The sequence below is a fragment of the Schistocerca gregaria genome, chromosome 1, assembly GCF_023897955.1.
Source record: "Schistocerca gregaria isolate iqSchGreg1 chromosome 1, iqSchGreg1.2, whole genome shotgun sequence".
Taxonomy (NCBI): Eukaryota; Metazoa; Arthropoda; class Insecta; order Orthoptera; family Acrididae; genus Schistocerca; species Schistocerca gregaria.
Window position 1 is genome coordinate 966,486,207 of NC_064920.1, and position 25,467 is coordinate 966,511,673.

Genomic DNA, 25,467 nt, shown 5'->3' on the forward strand with positions numbered 1-25,467 from the left:
TTTAGGAGACGGTAAGTTGGCTTTAGGAAAGGTAAAGGCACGAGAGAGACAGTTATGACGTTGCGTCTGTCAAGCATGTCCCATATTTGCACAAGGGGGTTTAGATCGGGACCCGCAAATCCATTACTTCAATGTCGAGACTTCACAAGACAGCCCTGCTGACGCCCGGCACACAGGCCTTAGCATTAGAAGGAATTCGGGGCCACCACCTATGCAGCAGCCATGACATGGCCCGACAATGTCTATTCGACGTACTGCTTGACGGTAAAGCGAACATGGACAACGACAAGATCCCTACGGTTGTCAGCACTGAAGAAGCCTTGAAGCCTCCCCGCATTATCACAGAACCTCGGAAGTCTATCAATTTCCTGGACAGCATTTAGCAGGTACCGCTCTCCGAGAGTCTCCGCACGCGAACACATCCATCACCTTGGGTCAGAAGATGTCGACTGTGAATAACACGTTTCGTCCGTGACGAAGTTGCCAGTTCACATTGGAACGTCAGAATTGTTGTGTCAGGCGGGTAGTCGAACAGGCCGTCTGGATCGCCAGGTCCTTTCTTGTAACCTATTCATAACAGTAGCCCTCCTAAGATCGTCATGCAGTGCCCTGGCGGTATTGGTACGACGACGCAACACAGATATAGCCAGGTATCAGTCTTCACGTGGGGTTGTAATGCGTCGGCGACCTTGTCCAACACGCCTTGTATGTTGATCTATCTCCCTGTAGCTGTCCACAACCTATGGATTACACATGGACAGGCATTGCTATATGCAGCAAACAGGAACAAAGTCGCTTCCTTCTGATATATCACTTGACACTGTAATGCACAACAAAGTCAGTAGCAGACGATTGGTTTTAATTGTTGCCTACATTAAAAGACAAGATTTCAAGCCTCAGAATAAGACCATAGGTAGCGCCTGTATTAAAATAGATTTAACATAGCGGATACATATGCATGTGTTCTCCTAATTCTTTTGGTGTAGAATTGAAAAACCAGCCGTGTACACTAAAAGTCAGCCATTTATCACGCTCGGTAATTTGATCACATTAAAATGACAGAATACTGTACTGCTTGGTTTGGCTGTAAGTGCGAGTGCCTGGGAAGAGAGACGAAATTGCAGGGAATCTGCGAGACGTAAAACAACGTAATGTAGATGGTCATTAAGCGTACATGTCCTGGAAAATTTGCGGGCGAATCTTGTCTCAAGAGGAGCGACAAAGGCCCCTGTTGCAGTGGCTGGGTGCACATCGGCCTCTCGTCGTAGCCTCCTCCTCCTCCTCCTCCTCTTCCTCCACGCCCTGCCTCCTCCCCTCACCCTCCCACCCTCCCCCTCCGCCCACCCCCCGCAACAACTTGTGCGGAGGACGGGGCTCTGGCTGCTTGCTGGGACAGCCAGTGCGTCTTGCAGTCGGCGCCCACACCACACTGCCTCAAGTTGTACCGGGATAGCCCGGGGCTCCGTCACCACCGGCAAACAAACGGATCCGCCCGCACTTGCTCGTAAACAGGGATCAGGTGGCGACGACTTGCCAAGCCTCGTCTGGGGACGACAACCGAGCTACCAGCCGCGGGTCGCGTGTGCTCCGCCGGTTCTTACCCAGCTCTCTGCCGCTTCTGATGACGGACTGACTTTTAATAAAGCCTGATAACAGTACCGTGGAGTAATGCGCAACATACGCGTCACTTTCTACTCAGTAACGACACCTTATTTGAAAACAGAACAAACGTAAGGAATTGTAGATGAAAGGAGAACTACGATACACCGAGAAGAAATTAACAGCCCATTATCTTAATCAAAACAAAGCACCTACACAAGATCCTTTGGAGAAGACATCATGGCAAAACTATTGAAATTGCTACACCAAGAATAAATGCAGATGATAAACGGGTATTCATTAGACATATATATTATGCTGGAACTGACATGTGATTACATTTTCACGCAGTCTGGGTGCATAGATCCTGAGATTTCAGTACCCAGAACAACCAACTCTGACCGTAATAATGTCCTCGATACGCCTGGGCATTGAGTCAAACAGACCTTGGATGGTCTGTATGGGTACAGCTGCCCATGCAGCTTCAACACGATACCACAGTTCATCATGAGTAGTGAGTGGCGTATTGTGACGAGACAGTTGCTCGGCCACCATTCACCAGACGTTTGTAATTGGTGAGAGATCTGGAGAATGTGCTGGCCAGGACAGCAATTGAACAATTTCTGTATCCATAAAAGCCCGTACAGGATGTGCAACATGCGGACGTGCATTATCCTGCTGAAATGGAGGGTTTCGCAATGATCTAATGAAGGGTAGAGCCATGGGTCGTAACACCTGTGAAATGTAACGTCCACTGTTCAAAGTGCGTTCAGTGCGAAGAAGAGGTGAATAAGGCGTGTAACCAATGGCACCCCATACCATCACGTCGGATGATACGCCAGTATGGCGATGACGAATACAAGTTTCCAATGTGCGTTCACCGCGATGTCGACAAACACGTTGCTGTAAACAGAACCTGCATTCATCCGCAAAAATGACGTTTTGCCATTCGTGTACGTAAGTTCGTCGTTGAGTACACCATCGCAGGCGCTCCTGTCCGTGAAGCAGCGTCAAGGGTAACCGCAGCTATGGTACGCATTTCTCCTCCTTACACGAGGCATCACAACAACGTGTCACCAGGTAATGCCGGTCAGCTGTTGTTAGTGTATGAGAAATCGGTTGGGAACTTTCCTCATGTGAGTACGTTGTAGGTGTCGCCACCGGCGCCAACTTTGTGTGAATGCTCTGAAAAGCTTATCATTTGCATATCACAGCATCTCCTTCCAGTCGGTTAAATTTCGCGTCTGTAGCACGTCATCTTCGTGGTGTATTAATTTTATTGGCCAGCAGTGTAGTACGCAAATACACGAGACAAATTAAAAAAGAAAATTAATTTCCTGTAGGAGTCCGCGACCTTTGCGTATACTTTGTGTATAATACAGTCTAGATCACTTATTAAAATTTCTTTATTTATTACGACGTTTCGGCTACTGCTGTTACCACACATCAAAAAGTTTTGAACTTACCAGAGAAAGTATTACAACCTTTGCCTAACGGAGGCGTGAAGTACGTAAGATACTTCTTGTCTAGCACATGGAACGTTCTGTTGGCGATTTCACAGCTGTGATAATTATTTTGAAGAAAATGTCTGCACCATCTGCACTTTTGTTTTTAGTTACAACCATGACCGGTTTCGTTCCTGAGGCCTTTTTCTAGTGGTATAATCAGGCATCCTGACAGGGTACAGCCTTCCTCTCAGGTTGCGAAATTGCAACTTGTGTGAACTCTTCTTCATAACTTCATAACTGAGTTTGCTGATGCCACGATCAGGCATACGTTTTAGTACTGACAGAGAACCTTCTTTTGTAAGTTCTCAGCTTTTTGATATCTAACGATAACAGTAGCCAAACTTCGTAATAAATTAAGAAATTTTAATAAGGTACTAGGCAGTTTAATTGACAAAATACACATGAGCCAGTATAAATACAGTCAGACCGCCAAAAGAACGTAATAATTCTATTTTAAATTAGGCAAGTGCTGACAGCTATAAATACAACTGAACGCCCAGTTTAGTAACAAAGACACTAATTACTTGCGCAAAAACGGAACGACCGACAGAACTCAAAGTAGCGGAAGATCAGTTTTGGTTTCGGAGATATCTACTGCACCGAAAGGCAACACTGACCTCACAACTTACAAGAAAGTCTCAAGAAACGCAATTTATACCATTTGTGGATTTAGAGAAAGTTGACTGCGATAAACTCTTTGAAATTCTTAAGGTAGCAAGGACAAAATACAAGGAACGAGAACTTTTTTTCCACTTTTACAGGAAATAGTCGTAAGAAATGAATGACCTAGAAGGGAAGCAATAATTGAGAAGGGAGCGAGACAGGTTTGTAACCTATCTCGGACTACGTCCAGTAAGTATATTTAGCGAGCGACAAAAGAAACCAAGGACAAAAAACTTCGGGGAGAAGAAATAAGAGCTTTGAGATTTTCCGATGATATTGTACTTCTGTAGGAGCCATCTGAGGACTTACAACATCAGCTGAGCGGATAGGATGTAGCCGAATGAATCAGGCCATGGTGAAAGAATTACATAAGAGACTGAGTAGATTTGTTACTCTGTTAGAAAATATCTAAACCTAGTCGAGATAGAAAGCATATAAAATGCAGGTGAAACAGCAAGACAAGGATTTTCCAAAACGAGGCATGTACGAATGTCGAATATTGATTTAAGTGTTAAAACGTGTTTCATGAAACCATTTATCTGTAGTATAGCCTTGTACGGAAATAAAACGCGGGTGGAAACAGTTTAGAGAAGAGGAGAATAGAAGGTTCTCAAATGTGCTGTTGCAACAATAAAGATTAGGTGGGTAGATAAGATAATTGATGGAGAGGTACTGAATCGTATTGGAGCGAAGAGATATTTATAGCACAACATGACTGAAATAAGCGAGCGGTTAGTGGAGTACATCTTGAGGCGTCAAAGGATCATCACTTTGCTAATGAGAGAAAGTTTGGGAGGGTGGGGTGCAAATTGTGGTTACGAAGGTTCAACTACATTAACAAGGTTCGAATGAAGTTCCAGTAGTTATGCAGAACTGAAGAAGATAGACTAACATCGTTTCTAGAAATTTCAAAAATTCACTGCATTGTCTCGTTCTGTAACAACATCGGCACGCATTTACGCCGCAGTCGTGGTCATCAAGTAAGACAACATCTGTTTTACAACAGTATTTGTCAATAGCTGCTAACGACGACAGCAAACATGGTAAACGTGAACATTCTACACAATCTCAAAAGCTAGAGAGCGTAAGAGAAGGCGACTGTCACGCGGTTTATGGCTGTGATAATTAGCTCAGTGGTGACTCTCCGCTTCAGGAATGGTAAGCATCAACACTGCAACTTGCGAAGAGTATATAGACAAAGTATACCTAGCAGGTCTGAATGCGGTGAAGCGAACTGAGAGTAAGCATGCTGTGTACGTTCCACAGTCAAGCGAACAGAAAGCTGCCAGCACGTAAATGGAGTCGTTCTTTGGTGACGTGGTCGTGCACATGGCACTTCCTGCAAATAAATAACAACCACACATTCCCAGACGACACCTTGCATAGAAGAATCTGTGTGTTACTTCAGTGACAGCGTCAGCATGTCTGTACATGAAGACAATCTTCAACGCAAGATGAGGAGACCCAAATCAGATTCTCCATGCTTACCTGAGTTACCTTGATGAACAGCGGCCTACGCGGATCGTGTCAAGATTATGTGCAAATTAGATGCAGAGTTCCCGAATGCAGTAGTGACCAATATTATAAAAATCACTCAAAATATCCAGGAAGTAAGCTCAGCGGAGAAAATGTTAGTCACCCCTTGACCGCTGGGTTTTGCAGGTGGGAAATGTGAAGCTAGTTGGTAACTTTAAATACTTGGACTAATGCTTCAACTGGAGGAATAATTTCCAGCTACTAGTAAGTCAACGAATCGTGAATTTTTGTAAGGTACCTGTTAGTTTCTAAACACTTATTATTTCGTTTGCATTCCAAATTTTCATTTTATGTCGCGACTGCAGATATCAGTAGAATTCAGTGAGCACAAGGAGTACTGCATAAGCAGGGCGTAAGGTTTCGGTTCTCACGCCAGGTGAAGTAATCGTTGGACCATCTGGCGCTGCCAGTAGACGGTGTGGTAAGCTAGGTACATCAGCGTACGCTACGTGGGAAAACCGCAGCCATTGTGGGGCGAAACAAGTGATTTTGTTTAATAAATATTTATTAATAACAGCCACTTTTCCCACAACAGGTACTAGGAGAAGCGTACCAGTCATAAACAATTTCTTACACTAGTATTACTAGACAGTAAATCAGTCGTTTCAATAAGCAAATAAATCATGTCGAAGCTAAGGACGTTTTAACAGCTACGATGTTTCACGATTGTAAGCACGAGAATTTCGGCTGCTTTCCTTACTCGTCAGTCGCCAATAGGGTGCCTTCCGAGTGAGTTCTGCCGTAACATCATACTCTAGAGAAGTGCTAGTTTTTGAGTTAATAAGTGACATATGGTATCTTTATTATTAGTGTAAGGCGTTTTGGCAAATAAAAACAACATAATGACAATGACAGACGTTTATGAAGTTATATAGCTACCTACATTGTGGTGTCACCGCCAGACACCACACTTGCTAGGTGGTAGCCTTTAAATCGGCCGCGGTCCGGTAGTATACGTCGGACCCGCGTGTCGCCACTATCAGTAATTGCAGACCGAGCGCCGCCACACGGCAGGTCTAGAGAGACTTCCTAGCACTCGCCCCAGTTGTACAGCCGTCTTTGCTAGTGATGGTTCACTGACAAAATACGCTCTCATTTGCCGAGACGATAGTTTAGCATAGCCTTCAGCTACGTCATTTGCTACGACCTAGCAAGGCGCCATTATCAGTTAATATTGATATTGTGAATTATGTACCGTCAAAACCGACGTTCATCATTAATGGATTAAAGTTAAGTATTCCACCAGCTACGTCCGTTTTTCTAAATTCTAATTTCCTTGTCCTGTTCCAGATCTCACGCCAGTCTGCGGGATCTGAAACGCGTGCATTTCGGCCTCCTCTAGTAACACGGTGTTGGCTCTCCTGCCAACCACAACATACATCATCACTTACAATTACAGATTGTAGAACTGCACTTTCCAGAGAATTCAATGGTCATCAATCATGAGAGCTTCGTGGCAAAACAAGTAGGCGAAAATCCTTTGCGACGACTCAATAAGATAATTCAGGGGCGCTTTGTCTTAATCTCTGAAAAACTCGTAACGCCAGATATACTGTACGTCTCTTATACCATCTTCTACGGCCTCACTACACTGAGACACTTCAAGAATTTCAGTGAAGGGAGGGGAACTTAAAAACTTCCAAATCACATTACAGCCTAAAACCAATAATGAAATCTAGGCTAATTTCAATGAAAAATTTTAAATGGAAGCACATAATACAATAACTGCCCCCTTTTGTTATATAGGTGGCATAGAAACATTGAGTACCACCAAGAGCGACAGAGAGTAGCTGATAGTGTTTGAGATAAGGATTTTTGGGCCCGTGAAGGAAGAAAAATGGTGAAGGAGATTGAAAAATGAATAAATATACGGTATGACGGATCCACCTCCACAGCTGTGTGGATTACTTCCATGAGAGGGACCTGGGCTCGATTCCCGGTACTGACAGGAATTTCCTTCATGTGAACGACTGGTAATGGGTATGCTCAGCCTCATAAGACCAGATGAGGCGTTGCTCGACCGATTAATAACCGGTTCCAAGATCAAGAAACGCAACAACGTCTCCTCTGGGGCCAGAAGGCGGAACGTTACCGTTTTTACCAGTAGCATTAGCTGAATCAGCCAAATATTCCACAAAAAGCAAAGGTTAACAGACTGCAATGGGCGGAACATGTTTCAATAATGACAGATGATGCTGTTCCAAAAGTATCTTTGTTAGGAACGCCAGAGGGAAATTGCTCCGGTGAAGACGAAGAACAAGATTGGCAGAGAGAACACGGAAAAACCTGCAACAGTTAGGATTCACAGGAAAATGGATAGGACAGTATCTGGTAGGTGTAGTTTGTAAGATAGGCGCATGATCTGCATGGTTCCTCATCGCCTGTTAAAGAAGTAAGTACAGTGCGGTCAGAAACAGTCTGAAAACCTTGTACCTCATCAATAACAATCGATGTCAGACTCTTACAGATAATTTTAAAAAAGATAATTTTAAAACTGGGGCAACTACAGCTAAAATAGCCTTATATGACTGATTGACAATTCATTCAGTAAACAGTTGTTTAAATACGATTGTTCACTGTCCGCAAGCGTTAAAACTATTAAAATATAAAACTACCGCAGAGTACCAGTTGGCGTGGCTGGTCAATGTTCTCAGCCTTCCTAAGTCAATAAAAGCCATCATCAATGATAAATGTCATGTCTGTTAAAACCACGAACTGTCGGCATTTTACTGTTTAAAACATTTTCCTGTCTGTCTATGTCAAACCAGACAGGAATTGCTACTGTCACTAGATGCTATAGATCTGCCCCAATTTCCGAGAGAATAAGACGAAATGAATTGCGTGCAACGGACATTTGGCTTTGAGTACTTCGGAAAGGCCAGTTCTCACAGTGGCAGATACAGCTGTAAGTCTTCATCTGGTCAAACAACGCATGTAGTGGGCTGCAGTTGACTGGAGGCGTGCCGAGTGATCCTCTGTCCAAATGATGCAGGGCATCGAGTGCGTCCATGTCGTAATGAGACGTTTAACGCGCAGTGTGCTGAAGGTGTAGTCCACGGCGGAGGTGGTTCTGTGTTGGTTTGGCGATGTTTCTTCGCATCACGACTTAATCCCACTCATCCAGATTACTGTAACAGCACAAAACTACAGGTGAACTTGAAGCAGAATTCGGAGAACAGAACAGCAGCGAGGCCACATATTGGAATCGGCAGGCGCCGGTCAGTGACGTAAGTGGACGTCTACAACTTCCATGTCACTGTTTTCCGTGTGACGAAACCTGGCCGGTAACCAGGAAGAACTGCAGCTCGGACCATTGCGAAATACGCCATAACCCGGGCAACACCTGTTCCGGTTGGCTCGCAATGACCCAAAAACGCTGCCATCCAGCACCTCCGCCTTACTGACTAGCGTGGGAGCCGTCGGTCCAGACTTCATATCCGGACAGCACCATCGCCACGCCGCTATGACGCTGCGTCCTACGACACAATTCGAGACGTCACTGCCTTGCTACTGACTGCAACCACTCCGAGCCTCGTGAGACGTCTGCGTCACCGTCGGCTAATCATAGCGCCGTGTCAGCGCACCACTGTGTCAGCAGTTCATTTGTCTGCTCCACTGGCAGTGACTACGCCTAACGCTAATCGCATAATATTACACGAAGAAGGAAATAGACTGTGCTAGACGGATGGAATAATTGAAGATTTGTTCATGTTCGTGGAGGAATCAAGCTGAATGATTGAGTAAAGGATGTGTATATGTCCACCGCTGTCTCCAGTCTTTCCAAAAGTCACCATATCTCCAAAAGCATCCACGGATCCTACGACACCCACAGGAAGTCAGTAAGCCATCCAGACAAGCAAGACTGCTCATGTTTAACTCTGGTCTCTCCGCAAATATCCTTGACCTACTAAATTGTCATGAAAATGAACGTGGATGCTAAAATTTCGTACGTTGTTAGGCCGAGTCACGTTCCTCTTTAATGTGAAGCTAACAAGGAACACCAGAAGGTTCCAGCAGCGGGGTCGAAAGTTCGATTGCGTAAGAGAATTTGGAGGGGAGCGTGACGTAGAAGATTTTACTTTCTGTGACAACTGTGAAAAAATCCTGCTGATTTACATCAACCAGGTTTAATTCAACATTCTAAGTGATCAAGCGTTGCCCTTTGATCCATATTTTCACGATGAATATGCTGTACATTTCGAAGATGACAAGAGCCGTGTGCACATGGTGCACCCTACCTGGTAGTTCTACAGGCTCAATGTGTTGCTTCAGGTGAGTGTGGCCTACCTGTAGAAACACGTGGACTTAGCAGACTCACTTACAGGGAGAAGTGAGGATAGGGGCGATGTTACATGAAATTATCGCTAGATCCCGTGGGAGTAACTAAGGTATCGTCCGGTATATTTGCATATTGTATCACCAAGCACCCCAATAAAGAGGTGAAAAATAAAATAAATCTGATCGCATTGCAAAGAAAAGTACACTGACAGAAAAAATCGCATCATCAGAAAAATAATTAATGTAAAGTAATGAAATTTTGGGGATTCATTTGTCTACGTAACACATTTAAGTGGTTAACATTGCAAGATGACAGGTGTATTTAAGCGCGAGATAAGCCATAGCAAAAGTGAAGCGTTGTTACATCAATAGCCGATGTAACCACCAGAATGTTGAATGCAAGCATGTAAACGTGAATGTTTTGTGTTTGATGGGCTCCGGATGTCAGTTTGTGGGACGGAGTTCCATGCCCCTGTCACTTGGTCGGTGAATATTCGTATGATTAATGCTTTTTGTTGATGACGCTAGATTTGTCGCCCGAAGATGTCCTACAAGTGGTCGATTGCGGGCAGATCTGGTGATAGAGCAGGCCATGGCAACACGTCAACACTCTGTAAAGTACATTGGGGTACAAGAGCGGTATAAGGACGAGCGTTATCCTCTTGAAAAACACCCCCTGGTACGCTGTTAATGAATGCCAGCACAACAGATCAAATCACCATATTGACTGACATTTTTGCAGTCAGTGTCCGCGGGGTCGTCAAAAGACTGCTCCTGCTATCATACGAAATCACACCGTAGACCATAACTCCAGGTGTAGATCCAGAAGGCCTAGCACGTGAAAAGGTTGGTTGTAGGCCCTCAAGTGGACTCCTTCTAACCAACGCACAGCCATCATTGGCACCGAGGCAGAACCAGCTGTCATCAGAAAGCACGACATACATCCACCCAACGAGCTCTCGTTTGACACCACTGAAGTCGCAAATGGCAGTGGTTTGGGGCCCGTGGAATGAACACCACGTGACGTCAGGCTCTTAGATGTCCTTGAAATAACCGATTTGTAACTGTTCGTTTTGTCACTGTGGCACCAACCGATGCTCATATTACTGCTGCAGATGCTGTGCAATGCGCCGAGCCATACGCCGAAAACGACGGTCCTCACTCTCGATAGGGCCACTTGGCTGTCCGGAACCCGGCATTATTGTGACCGTGCATTCTCGTGACCAGCGCTGGCAGTAGTCATGTACAGTGGCTACCTCCCTGCCAAGTCCTTCTCAGTACCGCAGAAGGATCTTTCAGTTCTTCGTACTCCTTTTACACGACCTCTTTCAAACTCAGTTAGATTCTGATGATTACGTCTTTCTTACCTTAAATGCAATCTTCACTGACAACAACTCACCACATTCTATCTCAAAGGTAACTAACGCTCATGTCCGTTACATTGTGTAATTAAAGCAAATCTTATTTGCATCATAGAGCGGCGCTACAAGTACCACTCTTATGCGACTGGCACGAAATTCGAATAGACGCCACCTTTCAGATGTTAAATTCGCCTACCAACTTTCGTTTATTTCGCACAGCTCCTTCTTGATGCTGCGATTTTTTTCCACCACTCTAAATGGGGATGCCAACGGCCTTGTCGCAGTGGATACACCGGTTCTCGTCAGATCACCGAAGTTAAGCGCTGTCGGGCGTGGCTGGCATTTAGATGGGTGACCATCCGGCCCGCCATGAGCTGTTGTCATTTTTCTGGGTGCACTCAGCCTCGTGATGCCAACTGAGGAGCTACTCGACCGAATAGTAGCGGTTCCGGTCAAAGAAAACCATTATAACGACCGGGAGAGGGGTGTGATTACCACACACCTCTCCTATCGGCATCCTCACCTGAGGATGATACGGCGGTCGGATGGTCCCGATGGGCCACTTGTGGCCTGAAGACGGAATGCTATATGAGGATGTGCTGAAAAGTAATCCCTCCCATTTTTGTATGTAAATCTCTTAAAGCTTAAAGTAAAACGAGCATTAGTACAGTTCTATAACTGCTTATTTGCAGCCATTTGCTGCTAGAGGGCTAAGATTTGCAGCGAGTGACACGTCAGTGTCTAATGTAAATATGTCTGTGCGTGAGAAACAGCGTTCTGTAATCTAGTTTCAAATTCGATGAGTTCGCCCACACATGGAGCACCTTCTCCTTACGCAAGACAATGACAGACCACACACGAGTGCTACGACATCTGCAACAATCCAATGCCTTTGGTTCTCTGTCGTCGATCATCCTCCATTCAGCCCCAACTTGGCCTCATCAGATTTTCGTCTGTTTTCAAAACTTAAATAGCACCTTCGAGGACTTCGATAGTGATTAAGCTGTGTAAGAAGAGGTGAGGTTGTGGCTCCGTCAACAAAGTCGAACATTCTACAGTGAGGTGTCAAGAAATTGGCAGGGTGACAATGTGAGAAATAAATATATAAACATGAAAAATAAAGACGTAGAATGTTAATAACTCTAGGTTTATTTTAAAACCTTTACAAGACCACGTCCTTACAAGACATATGTGATTTCTTAATAAAGCTTATTACTAACAAGAAAATAGAGGATACCAATAGCAAAGACAATTCTTTGAAAGTTAAAATAACTTTCAAATAATTGTCTTCCTTGGTCACAATCCATCTCTGACATGATTCACAGACCATGCTGTGGATATCTTCCCTGTAAGAATCTAATCCTCCAAAGCAGCTCCTAGTCGACGGGAATTGCCATCCTTGAAGACGGAAACTGAACCTGTTGTATCAGTGGAAAGACAGCCCTTACCTTATCACTGAGTCTATGGGCGTTGGCAGTATCCAGACGGCCACCAACAAATATGCTCCGTGCGCGCATGCCACGTGATGCCTACACTGACTAATGTCACACCGCCACCGCAAGGGCCACTTTCTAAGAAGATCCAGAGGCTGAGACGGCAAGTACTTTCCCTGCACACGAATGTGCAAAAAGACTCAGGATTTGTCTGTGATGAGTAAATTCCTCCCTTCATTCATGGTCCAATCTCGACGTTGCTGTTCAGCAATAAAATTGTGTTGGCACACACTGTCACATTCCTGGTCTATTGATCATCTGCTCTGAGTCTTCGTTACGCAGTTCGTTGAAACTGCCTTGTAGACATCGCGGAATTTCGTCGTGCAGATGAACCCAGGCCTCCATGCTGTTTCGAGGGTTGATTGACACTGGACCCGCCTGCGTATATTTCTTTCTCTCGGAACCATCAACACAGCCTGGAAATAATTCTGAGTGGTTGGATGAAGATTTGAATGCCGTTCTTCCAGAACCCGACTCCAGTTTCTTAATCGTTGCTTCTCAATAAGCTGTTAGATAAAAAAAAACTTACTAGCGCAGACATGAGAAAACCACACAGGGAAGTAAATTACATCACCTGTAATTAATGTGTCCCTTTTTATTGTTTCTGCTTTAGGGCATAGAACTCACGTTCGAGTGAAAATGACTGCGTTAATGAAGTGTGCATATGTCCTGATGATGATTAGTGAGCTTTATATGTCATGAGGATGTTTAAGGCATTAATTGATTTTTGAAATTTTACTTGGAGGTGGTCTGTAACCTCGAAATTATAATTGAATAATGAGGTACACACTGATCACATGTGATGTCGATATTGACTAGCGTGATTCCGTGCTTCACATGTAGTACTAACAATGTATAAAACATTGATACATTTTAATAAAACAACGAAGAGCGTTTTATAGTGCATTTGCTCATTCTGATGCATTGCAGTGTAACCTCGCTAGAGCTGTTCCCTTCAAAGCTGCAATCAACAGAATACCTCGAACAGTACGTCACTATTAAATTGTGTAGCATGTTTCACAGCTTGGAACATATATTTTTATTTCGTTAGATATATATTTTTTCTGACTTCGAACAACGGAAAAGATGAAAGCTGGAGGTCCTCTATAGAGGTTTTAGACATCAAGGTGCAACTTATAGCACTGATAATCTCATCTAGTATGCTTATTTGAGGTTTTAAATAAAGCTATGATTCAAGAAAACGTGTACGAAAATTTTAACACTTTAGAAACAAGTCCTACAGTGTTCATCACCCTTTTCTTCGTTAAATGATGTATAATTTACGTTTTTGTGACGTTTAGAAATATTTTAATTTTAATTTTATTACATTACTTGTGTTATCTAGGAAACTATCAAATTTCTGGCATGAATACACTCACATGCCGTTCTAAAGTCCATAAGTGTTCAGTTGAATCAAATCTGTGTGAAAATGTGGAGGTAAAGAAACAGGAAATCAATGGACACGCACAAAATAGGATGAGCACACGAGTCAGAAAAGTAAAACGAGCTCTTCGCACCACCACATTGCAGATGGCAAGCCACTGAGTATTCGTCTGAAAGATAAAACAATAGATCAGCCTCAGCACTACTATGCAATGGCTATTCAGGATAACATAAATAATTTAGAAAGTGTGAAGAAAGCAGTCTTGGTCTCATATCTCCGCACATCTCAACTGACAGAAAACCGATAATTCATTTTGCCCACTGTAACATCATAGATTAAGGGTCGACCTGCGACGGAGTTCGGCCAGCTCTCATTTTGTTGGCATCTCATTTTTGCCTATTTTCTTATTTGCTTAGTTGGTTCATATTATTGTGCTCTCTTTCAGCCATTCTGATTGTTTTGATTTACTCCCAGTTGAGAAGTGCTCATTTTGGCATTTCACTTTTGCATATTTCTCATTTTGCTAATAATATGCTCCTTAGCTTTTTACAGTCGAACTGATTAACATAGTCTCATGTACTGTTTGTTCATTTCGGCCTGTTCATATTTTGATGTTCTTTAAAGACTGTAATAATTATCAGAAGCATTTCTTCCCTTAAACTTGTGTAAAGTATTCTCGATGTAGGATTTGTTCTGTGACACAGGTGTAAGGTTTTGAATATAAATTATATACGAAACTGTGCTTTAAAAGAATTTTTTTTCAGTTTGTACTACATCAGACGACAATTTTGTGATATGAGGCAGAAATTTGAGGGGCGAACCCATGGAAATTGTCTTAAGTGATCCTCTTTAAAAATAAAAATTTGTCTGACACTGAAAGGCACCGAAAATTTATTTATATCAAATTATACATCACACCACCTGGACCTAAATCATAATGTAAATTCCGAAGCTGAAGTGTCAGGAGTATATTATGAACATAAGAACTTTATTCTTGAAGCGGTTATGGAAGCCATGAAGTGAATTTTTAAGAATACACTTAGACCTTCGCCGAAAGTGCCTACGTAGATGGACTCAAAATCCACTGCACGTTTCGGCGATATTATCTGGGCAAGAATGCCCAAAAATGTTTTTGTAGGGTTAAATACACTGAAATGTGGGTTTTTGATGCTGAATTAACATTTAATGATGGCAATATTGGGAGAATAAGTGTTCTAGCCAATCTTAAAATTACCCCAGGCTGTCATACTGTAAACGGGTTGAAATTATTAAACGAGACGAGACATGGTGTGGCACAGCGTGCAGCTGAGTTCACCACCAAGCAATAAGGTCAACTAGAGAGAAGAAGCTTTTAGAGAAGGATAGTTGCAAAGATAATGATGCTGACAATGTTCCTGGGTACTTTTGAGCCATAATTTTAAAATATGCGAAACGGGATTTTCTCAAAAGACTTTTTTATGCTTTATGTGCTTCCCCATCAAGAAATACTTGTGAACCCTACAGAAGGGTTTGTGACATGATTTATCATAACATACTGTACCTACTGTTTCACGATCATAGTATTTGTTTGATAGCTATGTTTCTAGGGACTTACATATACAAATATTCACAACAAAAAATGCCATAACCAGAAAAATTATATCTGCAGTTTTTTGTATCTCATCTCTTGATTCCGCATCACTAGATACGAATAACGTGGATAAGTGATTTGTAAAAATTTTAGATTGTTATCCTTATTGGTTCCAGAGTTATAGGTTCATAAACTTGACTTACTGAACATTGACAGCACAGACCCATCAAAAACACCTTAACACCTTTCTGCACTAAATGTAACAGCAGTATGATGCTACTGCTCGCTTATAAAAATTTAAATTGCATTAAACATGTTTCTCCTCAGTTAGGAGCATATTTCAGCAAATATACTAGTTTATGTACATATTTGCATTTGAGATTGCTACAGAATTAATTCTGAACGACATTCATCTATGTCTGTATAATACATTCATATGAAATTTTATGGTAATATCTACATTTTTGAATTTTATGACGTTGTGTTACAAAATAGAAACAACAGGAACTATTAAATATTAAGTAATATAACAGACAACGTTGTAGGATGAGAATTTCTGTGAATTAATAAATATTTTCGCAGAGAACTTATCATTATGAAAAAATTATGTAGTTTTGTTTGTGCGATTATGACTGAGAAGTACGTTATCATTCATAAACAGGCCTACAGCATGTTAAAGTGCTGACTGGAATATGTGATTACGGAATTTGTATAACTAAAAAATTCTCTTTATGTTAACAGGTAAGAAAAGGACTGGAAACCATCTCGCATCATTTGCCTCTGTTGATAGTTCCATTCTAAACATAATATACGACACATCAGATTCGGAAATACCACGAATGTTATATATCGTGTAACAATGTTTCCTGTGAGACTTATCAGTGATCGTGAATTATTCTCTCAAATATAGACCCTGTCGTTAATCACTTTCATCTTACATTCCATTTAGGAGTGTCCGCTTCACCTTCATACTACACAGATACATCTTCTTTTCCAGAGCGATAATTCTTTTGATTTCCTTCAACGTGAGTGTGTGTGTGTGTGTGTGTGTCGTGTACGACAAATACACCAAACAGGCGATCGTATCCTACCACTACAGAGTAGTGTAGAGTGTAGAGTACTCATATCATCCAACAGCCATTTTCAGAACAAGCGAAGTATTGCTGCTCCATAGTTCGTCATTATTATACATATAAAATACATCAATAACAAAATATATTCCCCTTTCTCAACTAACTAGAAATAATAACTAGGCTAAAGTAACGTTCAGCATTAATTATATAAACGGAATTTTTGGAAAATATATCACTAATTATTACTGATATGACAATGGTGTCAAATGTAAATGAAATTATGTTAGTTATTAACTACGATGTTATTTAAACAAGCAATGAAATTTATATGATATTTAATGTTGCAGAACTTGCTAGCAGCGTTTCCAAACAGGTATTGTTCATTAGAGCATAGAAGTTGACTTTAACAGTGAGCCATCTTATGGAGTTTCAGACATGAGAAGTCATTTACAAGTGAATGTTCTTTAATGGTAGAGTAAGGCATTCTGAAGGCGATTTGCGACTGCGATTTCATTCGGTAGAAGTCACAGGCTAAACACAATTAATCATAGCACTGATTCCTGCAAGGACCAACTCTCATTAAGAAACGTATCATGCAATGTTTAGAATTTAGAAACGTTGTCAGTGAACGACGACATGCTGGCAGTTCATACTATGTTTGTACCCTTTCCTTTCAATATTAATTAGGCTATAGGAAAATTTAACATTAATATTAGTATAGATGTATAAAAAGAATTATACAAAAATATATCGCCAACTATTACTGATGTGACGTTGGCGTCAAATGCAAATTCCCTTGAAAATTACATTGTTAGCAGTTCTTATTCTTCGAGTAAGCGATTATTTTCTATCACTTCTAGAAGAATATGTTACCAAAGTTCAAATAGTTCGTTAATTTCTCTTCTGTAAATCGGTTTACGAAATAAGTATTCCTTATTCTTGCAATCCTCATTCTGGTGTCAGTCTCATCAGCCTTTAGCCTCTTTGATTCCGTCTTCTTTTCAAGACTTGTAGAGTTATCACTTTAAAAAATCTGATTCTTGTTTCTGTTCTTGTTTTCACGAATAACATTCTTGAGATTGGTCCTCATACAGCTTTCCAATCCAGGTCAATATTATAAATTATACAACAGGAAGTGAGAGACTTGCTCGACAAGCTTATCATATCATTTTTGCTCGGACTCGATACTTATAATCTAATTTTTGCTCAGAATGGATATTTGCCTCTAAAGGCCGCAGTCTTTGTCTTTTTTATGCACATATTCATTTTATATCCAAAATAGATGTTTTGATCTTAATATACAAATCTCTGGAGTTATCCTTAGAAATAATTTGGAAACCAGTGAGCTTACATCTTATTCTTATACCATTATCATAAACATAAAATGGTGTAGGGGATGAATATGTATCTCAAATACCTATTGGTTAATGTAGAGTCCTTTGTATAATAACTTTTCACTATTTTATGTGTAACTTTCTGTGCGAGCGTTTTTTGTCTGTAGTTTACATGCCGCTATGGTTTTGTGCGTTTTCCTCATTAGGAGTATATTAGTCCCCATTCTTTTAGAAAGTTTTATGTGTGTTCTTCCATGTTACGTGCGTATCAATAACAACACCCAAGAATTGGTAGCAGTCTACAAAATTTATCATTGGGTCGTTATTTGATTTAGGTGATTTTCTTGCGCTAAACTGCTGTATTTCGTGTTACTAATGCGCTGTTTTCACTGAAATATGCGTTTGCATGACTTAGTATTCTCTCTTCCAGGACCTCTTGAATCGACGGTTCCCATAACAGATTTTGCACTTGGATACATGATCAACTTTTCACTAACAGTTCACGGCTATTGTTTACATATAATACACACAGCAGCGGCTCCAACACTGATCCCGGCAGAATACTGTGCCTCATTAGCTAAAAATTGGAGCACATAATTATGTCTATTTTGTCAGTACTGTTTTATCACATATTATTTTGTAACGAAAGCGTTTTTTTTCACACATCACGTAAAGTTTCCTTAAGCTTCATTACTGATCCTGTGAAAAAATATGAGCGATAGTAGTGATAATCTCCAGAAATAGTCTCTCAGAGTTTTTTAATGAATAAGTAATGCGCTGTCTTGTCAGGCGGAATTATGAACGGCTAACTTTTCCTCGACCATCGAAGGGGTGGAAGCGTTTATTACAGTTCTGAAATTATAGAGGCCGAAGCATTTCCCAAACAATATTCTTCCCGAAAGGTAAGATTCTACGTTTAGAGCCTCACGTCAAACTCTTCACATTTTCTGGAGACGAAAATAAACTGGAGTAGTAGAATAGCATTTTCAGTACATTAGATCGAGAACGATGTTCATTTTATAAATCATTAATTATGTACAAATTCTTTGCTGTTGTTTTTAGTGTTAAAGTTACATAATTACAACAGTGTCGTAAAAACAAATAATCATATGCACATATAGTACAGTACTAAAATTTTGCGTATTGAGAAAGGGGACATTCACTGGCCTAAGTCTTTTTATGTACATTGAGAAACATATGAAATTACTCGTGCAGAATATGAACTGACTCGTGCAGTACACTCCTGCAGGCAACGAAACAGTAACATCGAACCTACCAGGACTTTTACTCTTTTACTCATCCTTTATCCCACTCATTCTTAAAATGTGGATATCATTGCGCAACGGTAAGTGTCAAATTAATGACAGTCGTCATATCTGAGTTAAAATAATACTTTGTCCTATCCCTCTATAATATTGCCTATTCATGGTTATATGTCTGAGTTGTCTGAAGACGATACTGTTCACAGGTAATGACACCCACGAATAGTGACATCAAATAACCCAGAAATAAACGTTTGATCATAAATTTCGAAATGCACATTCGGATCACATGCAATATGAAACGAACTGTATTCGCTAAAACTTCTTTTAAACGCATAAGTAATACTTCTCCCTTGTATGATCAACCAAAACCACCGACTCACAGTAACTTAATCATTTAAACTAAGGAAAATTCTCTCAAAGGAACTGCTTCGTATTTACATAATAGTCAATATCGTCAGCCATTTGAAATTCACTATTGTCTAAAATATTCTTGTGCATTTTTCCATGCGTTGTGGTGATCAACTGTATACGTTCATGGTGCTTCTGCCTGTTTCCTCACTGCACCTGTCCCGATTGCATCAGATGTAGACAAGATCTTAAACAAAGAGAATCCAGAAAAGAACTTCCTTCTTCCATCTACCATTTACCCGCTTCCTCACATGTCACAATTACTTCTTCGCCCCCAATCTCTTCCCAATCATGCTTGTGTTTACTTGTCTCTCCCACTAACTCCCAACATGCATCAAGCCACTGCTGAACAATCCACTATTTTAGATTGATTTTCGCATTATAATTCTTCGTTGAACTACCACAAGCCAAAACTTGAAACACACGTTGCAGACTTTCATATACAGACACAACGGAAGGCACTATTGAAATGCATATTTCTGTCACCGAAAGCTCTTGGGAACGTTATTACTCTAACATTTATTTCTGCTCCTATCATCGAGTCATTGTTTGCAGTTGCGCTAACGAACAAAATCACTGTAACTACGCCCATGATTTCGTTATCAATTTGATCTATTTTCTTAACATTACTTTAGCTTCATTGTAATTGATTTTCAAGTTTATTTTCACATTTCTGTATATTTGGTTTTTCTGTTTTCTGCGGAAATGTATCTGCATGTAACAATAGAGTGTGCACCAAAAAGAATCATCCGGTTTAAAAGAATCGTAAGTTTTGTAGTAAGATCTTATGGGACCAAAGACCTTAGGTCATTGGTCTAAACAATCGTAAAAGATATGTGCGTGAACAACGTACTGCTAAACAGAGCAAACTCTCGAGTCTTAGATGGTTCCCGTTATGTAGCAGCAGTATATGCCCACTTCAGTTCTAGTAAAAATTAAGCCGGGGCAAGAGAAAGCGTTTTGTGTTCTAGGTTTTCCGCAGTGCGGGTCAGTAATACCCGTTCAGCATGACTTTGGTACTAGGTATGGTGTGGATCCTCCTACAGAACAGAGCATTTGACGATGGCATGAACAATTCCTAGAAACAGGATCACCGGACGTCCCCGAGGATGTGACACAGACGTCGAACGCATTGGCCACAGTTTCACAAGGAAACCGCATAAACTCCATTCGCCGTGCAGCCCGACAGCTCAACATGCCCCCGATATCCGTCTGGCGTGTGTTGCATCGAAGTATACACATGAAACTATACAAAATTTAGCTACTGCAAGCTCTTTGTGAAGGTGACAAACAACAGTTATATAATTTCGTTCTTGGCAGGATGGAGGATGAGAGTTTTCTTCCACGCTTAGTGTTTAGTGACGAGGTAACATTCTATTTGAATGGAAAGGTGAACCGTCATAATGTGGAAATATGGGATACTGAACAACAACACGAAATTGTACAATGTGAGATGGATTCTTCAAAATTTAATGTGTTTGTGCAGTTTCACGGGAAAACTGTATGGTCCATTTCTCTTTGCCGAGAACACTGTTACAGGAAGCACATATCTCGATATGTTTGAGAACTTTCTTTCCCACAGTTGGAGATTGATTTCAACGACTTCATTGATCAACAGAATGGGGCACCGCCACACTGGCATCTGGAAGTGTGGGAATTTTTAAACCAAAGGATTACTGAACGATGCATCAGTCGCTCTGGACCTCCAAATGATTCAGCCTCACATTACTGGTCTCCAAGGTCACCGGACCTGACTGTATGTAATTGTTTCTTGTGGGGGTTTATAAACGACTCTGTTTATGTGGCTCCGTTATCAACAACAATGAATAAACCGAGACATCGGTTAACAGCACCTGTGGAAGCCGTAACTCAAGACATGCTCTCTGCAGTGTGGGAACAATTTGAATACCACACTGACATACGCCGTGCATCTGACGGGGACCATACTGAACAGCTATGAAAAGGTATGAAAAGAAACTTTTCGAGTTTCCCGTTCATTAAAAACAAAATTCATTGTATATTGTATTGATTCATATCATTTTTCTTTCTTTTCTTTGCTTCAATATAAGCTATATGTAAACTGAATGAGGTATAAGCCAAAGACAACGCAAAAGTAAATTAAGGAATTGCTTTGTGGCAAGGATAATGTTTTGACACATCGTTAAATCTCTGTAAGAAAAAAGTAAGAAATATGCTCTTCAGTTTATTAATTCACATATCTTCACCCTTTTGTTCGGGAAGTGGCAGGGTACGGACGTATGCTTGGATCCGTAGTACCAGCATTGTTAAAAACGCGTATTTTAACCATTCATAATAGTATTATAAAAAGTTACTAGAAGAGGAATATTTACCCTTACGGGTATCAATCCTATAGGTTCATCATTTGACTCGCTGCCGAGATCCTGCATCAAGAGGTTCGGTGCAAACAAGAAAAATTAACGTCGTATCTGGAGGAGCGTTCCTGCGTCGACAATGTCACACTCAAGACTAAAACGGAATTAATGTGAAGGGAATGACTCAGACTTGATAGGCACCAATTGAATTGGTTTACTTATACCAAAGATACTGTGTTTCATGTGTTTATGAACTTATACACAGCTCGACAATTTCAATGGTGCGGTGATCATGAGGTAGCGCACACTACTGAAAGCAGCAGTAATGCAAATTATGTTTACTGACCTTAACTGCAATGATATTCAGGGTCTGTTGATATTGGTATCAGTTAAAGTTCACCCAAGACTGTGCACAGATTCATAAATTACCTTCAAAATTTTCTCAACTATTCTTTCCAATCAATTTTTACAATTATTCAAGCAATTATTAATCCATTTCCATATACAAATGCCTACTCATTATGTTTATTAGTTTGAAAAATATAGACGTGCCAAATAGGACTATTCTTTTTTATTTACCCTGTACTATATTTTTATAATATTTGCCATATCATTCATTTTGACAAGTACAGACAACCAGCCTTAAAAGTACATGACACACAAGTAACAAGAACAACTATAACTGAAAGCATTTAGGATTACTGCTAGATGCTATACACTAGATATGTTACGACTTCCTGTATAATTTATTTCAGCAAGAATATTGTATTAAATTAATATTTTGAGTTAAAAAGTGGTTGTGCGTCAGTGTAACAATTATTTTTCCTAGATTTGACTCGTAGCTATATTTTCGAAATACTTTTTTATTTCCTGATGTTCAGGTAAACTTTTTGATTTTAGTTTCATAAGTCGTCTGGCTTTTTTGATGCGGCTCATCACAAATTCCCCTCCTGCGCCAACCTCTTCATCTCAGAGTATCACTCACATCCTACGTCCTCAGTTATATCAACATCAGTATGACTACCCTGCAATTAACAATTAACTGCATGTCAGAGGCGTCACTGAACCACTTTCAATCTATTTCTCTGTTGTTCACAGTTAAACAGCGAGTGGTAAAACAGAATATAAATCTTTCCATGTGAGCTCTGATTTGTAATACTTTATTACGAAGCTCATTTCTCCATGTATAAATGATTTTTTACTACTTTATTGCAAAGCTCATTTCTCCCTGAGTGAGTGAGTGTTAGCAAAATATTTCCGCATTAGGAGGAGAGCGCTGGAAATTGGAATTTCTTGAAAAGATCTCTCTGCAACGAAATTTACGTGTGTTTTCATGATTGCCACCTCAACTTGCGTATCATACTCGTGACATTCACTACCCTATTTCGCAATAATATAAAATGAGCTGCGTTTCTCTGAACTTTTTCGATGATATTACCCCTCATTCCCTATAGCTTATCTCTTTTTTTTCCTCAGAATTTCGAATATCATGCACCATTTTACACTATCAAACGCTTTTTCTAGGTCGAAACATCCTGTGAGCGTATCTTTATTTTCCTTCAATCTTTCTTGCAATACCAAATGACTTTCTGGTGCCTTGATCCTTCCTAAAGCCTACCAGATCATCATCTAACAGATCGTCAAATTTCTTTTACATTCTTATGTATATTATTCCTGTCAACAGCTTGAATGCATCAGCTGTTAAGCTGATTGTGCGATGGTTTTCGCACGTTTCTGTCCTTGCTCTCTTCGGAATTGTGGGAATGATATTTTTCCGAAAGTCTGAAGGCATATCACCAGTCTCATACATTATACGCGTTCTAAACATTTCATGTTGAGAAAAATTAGTTATCGGAACATAACATGCTCTTTAAGGTTTCACGTAAATCGAATGAGTGAATCTAGACACTGAAGAACTTCCTTTTTTGCGATAAAGAGATTTGCAAGAGACGTAGGCTACATAAACAGGTGGTCGGAGAAACTGGCGTCGTGAAATGGTGATGCATCAGTAGAAGTCACGTTTGGCTACTGATTTCTTGCAAATTATTCAAATTCTTATATCACTCTTTTGAACAGGGAATACGATTTTTGCAGATTCGTCAGTTCTTCGGTAATCAGCAAGCTTCGCGCTTTCTCCTTATCAGTTATAAAAATGGTTCAAATGGCTCTGAGCACTATGGAACTTAACTTCTGAGGTCATCAGTCACCTAGAGCTTAGAACTATTTAAACGTAACCAACCTAAGGACATCAAACACATCCATGACTGAGGCAGGATTCGAACCTGCGACTGTAGCGGTCGCGCGTTTCCAGAGCGTAGCGCCTAGAACCGCTCGGCCACTGCGGCAGGCCATCAGTTATATTACTTCTTAATTATGCTATTACTCTTTAGCGGAGTACTACGTCATCAGTATCAAAATTAAATATGTGTCACAAAATTATTGTTATGTGTAGTTTTTCTTGCAGTTTTCTTCAATTAAGACATCGAGAAGCATTTCGAATTCAACAAATAGCGAATACGAGTGGTACTCAAAGTTTCAATTGTCATCTCGAAAAAATTTAATTAGGTAATTAATTTTTTGTTTTCTTGGCAGTTAAATGTCTGTACTTCTGGTAAAAAATGATATCCCCAAGCTGCAGTACCGTAGCAAGCCACTAGAGGTAAGAAAACAAAATAGCCCAGCCCTTCTCCGCTACAATGAGGCAACAAAAGTCATGAGATAGCGACATGCACATATACAGATCGCGGCAGTATCGCTTATACAAGTTACAAAAGGGTATTGCAATGGCGGACCTTTCATTTGGACTTACGTGATTCATGTGAACAGCGGTCCGACGTGATGATTCCCTCTCGGCAGGAATTAACAGTCTTTGAACACGGAGTGGTAGTTGCAACTAGACTCATGGGATATTCCATTTCGAAAATCTTTAGGGAATTCAATATTCCGAGATCCACAGAGTCAGGAGTGCTCCGAGACTACCACATTTCAGGTATTACCTCTCACCTCGCAAACGCACTGGCCGACGGTCTTTACTTACCGACCGGGAGCAGTAACATTTGCGTAGAGTTGTCAGTGCCAACAGACAAGAGATACAGCGTGAAATAACCTCAGAAATGAAAGTGGGACTTAAGACGAACCTCTCCATTAGGACACTGCGACAAAATTTGGCGTAAATGGGCTATGGCAGCAGAAGACCGACGTGAGCGCCGTTGCGAACAGCAAGAAATCATCTGCAGAGCATCTCCAGGGCTCATGTCGAGCGAAGAAGAGCTGTGGCTAGCATACTGGACTCACATTCGGGAGGACGACGGTTCAAACCCTCGTCCGGCCATCCTGGTTTAGGTTTTCTATGATGTCCGTAAATCGTTTCAGGTAAATGCCGGGATGGTTCCTGTGAAAGAGCTCGCCCGATTTCCTTTCCCATCCTTCCCAAATCTGAGCCCGTGCTCCGTCTCCAGTGATCTTGTAGTCCACGGGACGTTAAACTCTAATCTCCTCCTCCTTGAGAGCTCGCAACCATATCAGCTGGACCTTAGACAGCTGGAAAACTTTGCCCTTGCCAGATGAGTCCCGATTTCAGTAAGTAAGAGCCTATAGTAGGGTTCGAGTATGGCGCAATCCCAAAGAAGCCATGGACCCAAGTTGCCAACAGGGCACTGTGA

At 41.0% G+C, this 25,467-nt stretch overlaps 1 protein-coding gene and 1 pseudogene across 1 annotated transcript in view; one reads left to right on the forward strand and one right to left on the reverse strand.

The window, feature by feature from the left end:
- LOC126310439 (lachesin-like) overlaps window positions 1-25,467 on the reverse strand; it is a 1,054,486-nt gene that overhangs the window by 607,575 nt on the left and 421,444 nt on the right. The window lies entirely within an intron of this gene.
- LOC126291705 (5S ribosomal RNA) lies at window positions 11,211-11,328 on the forward strand (annotated as a pseudogene).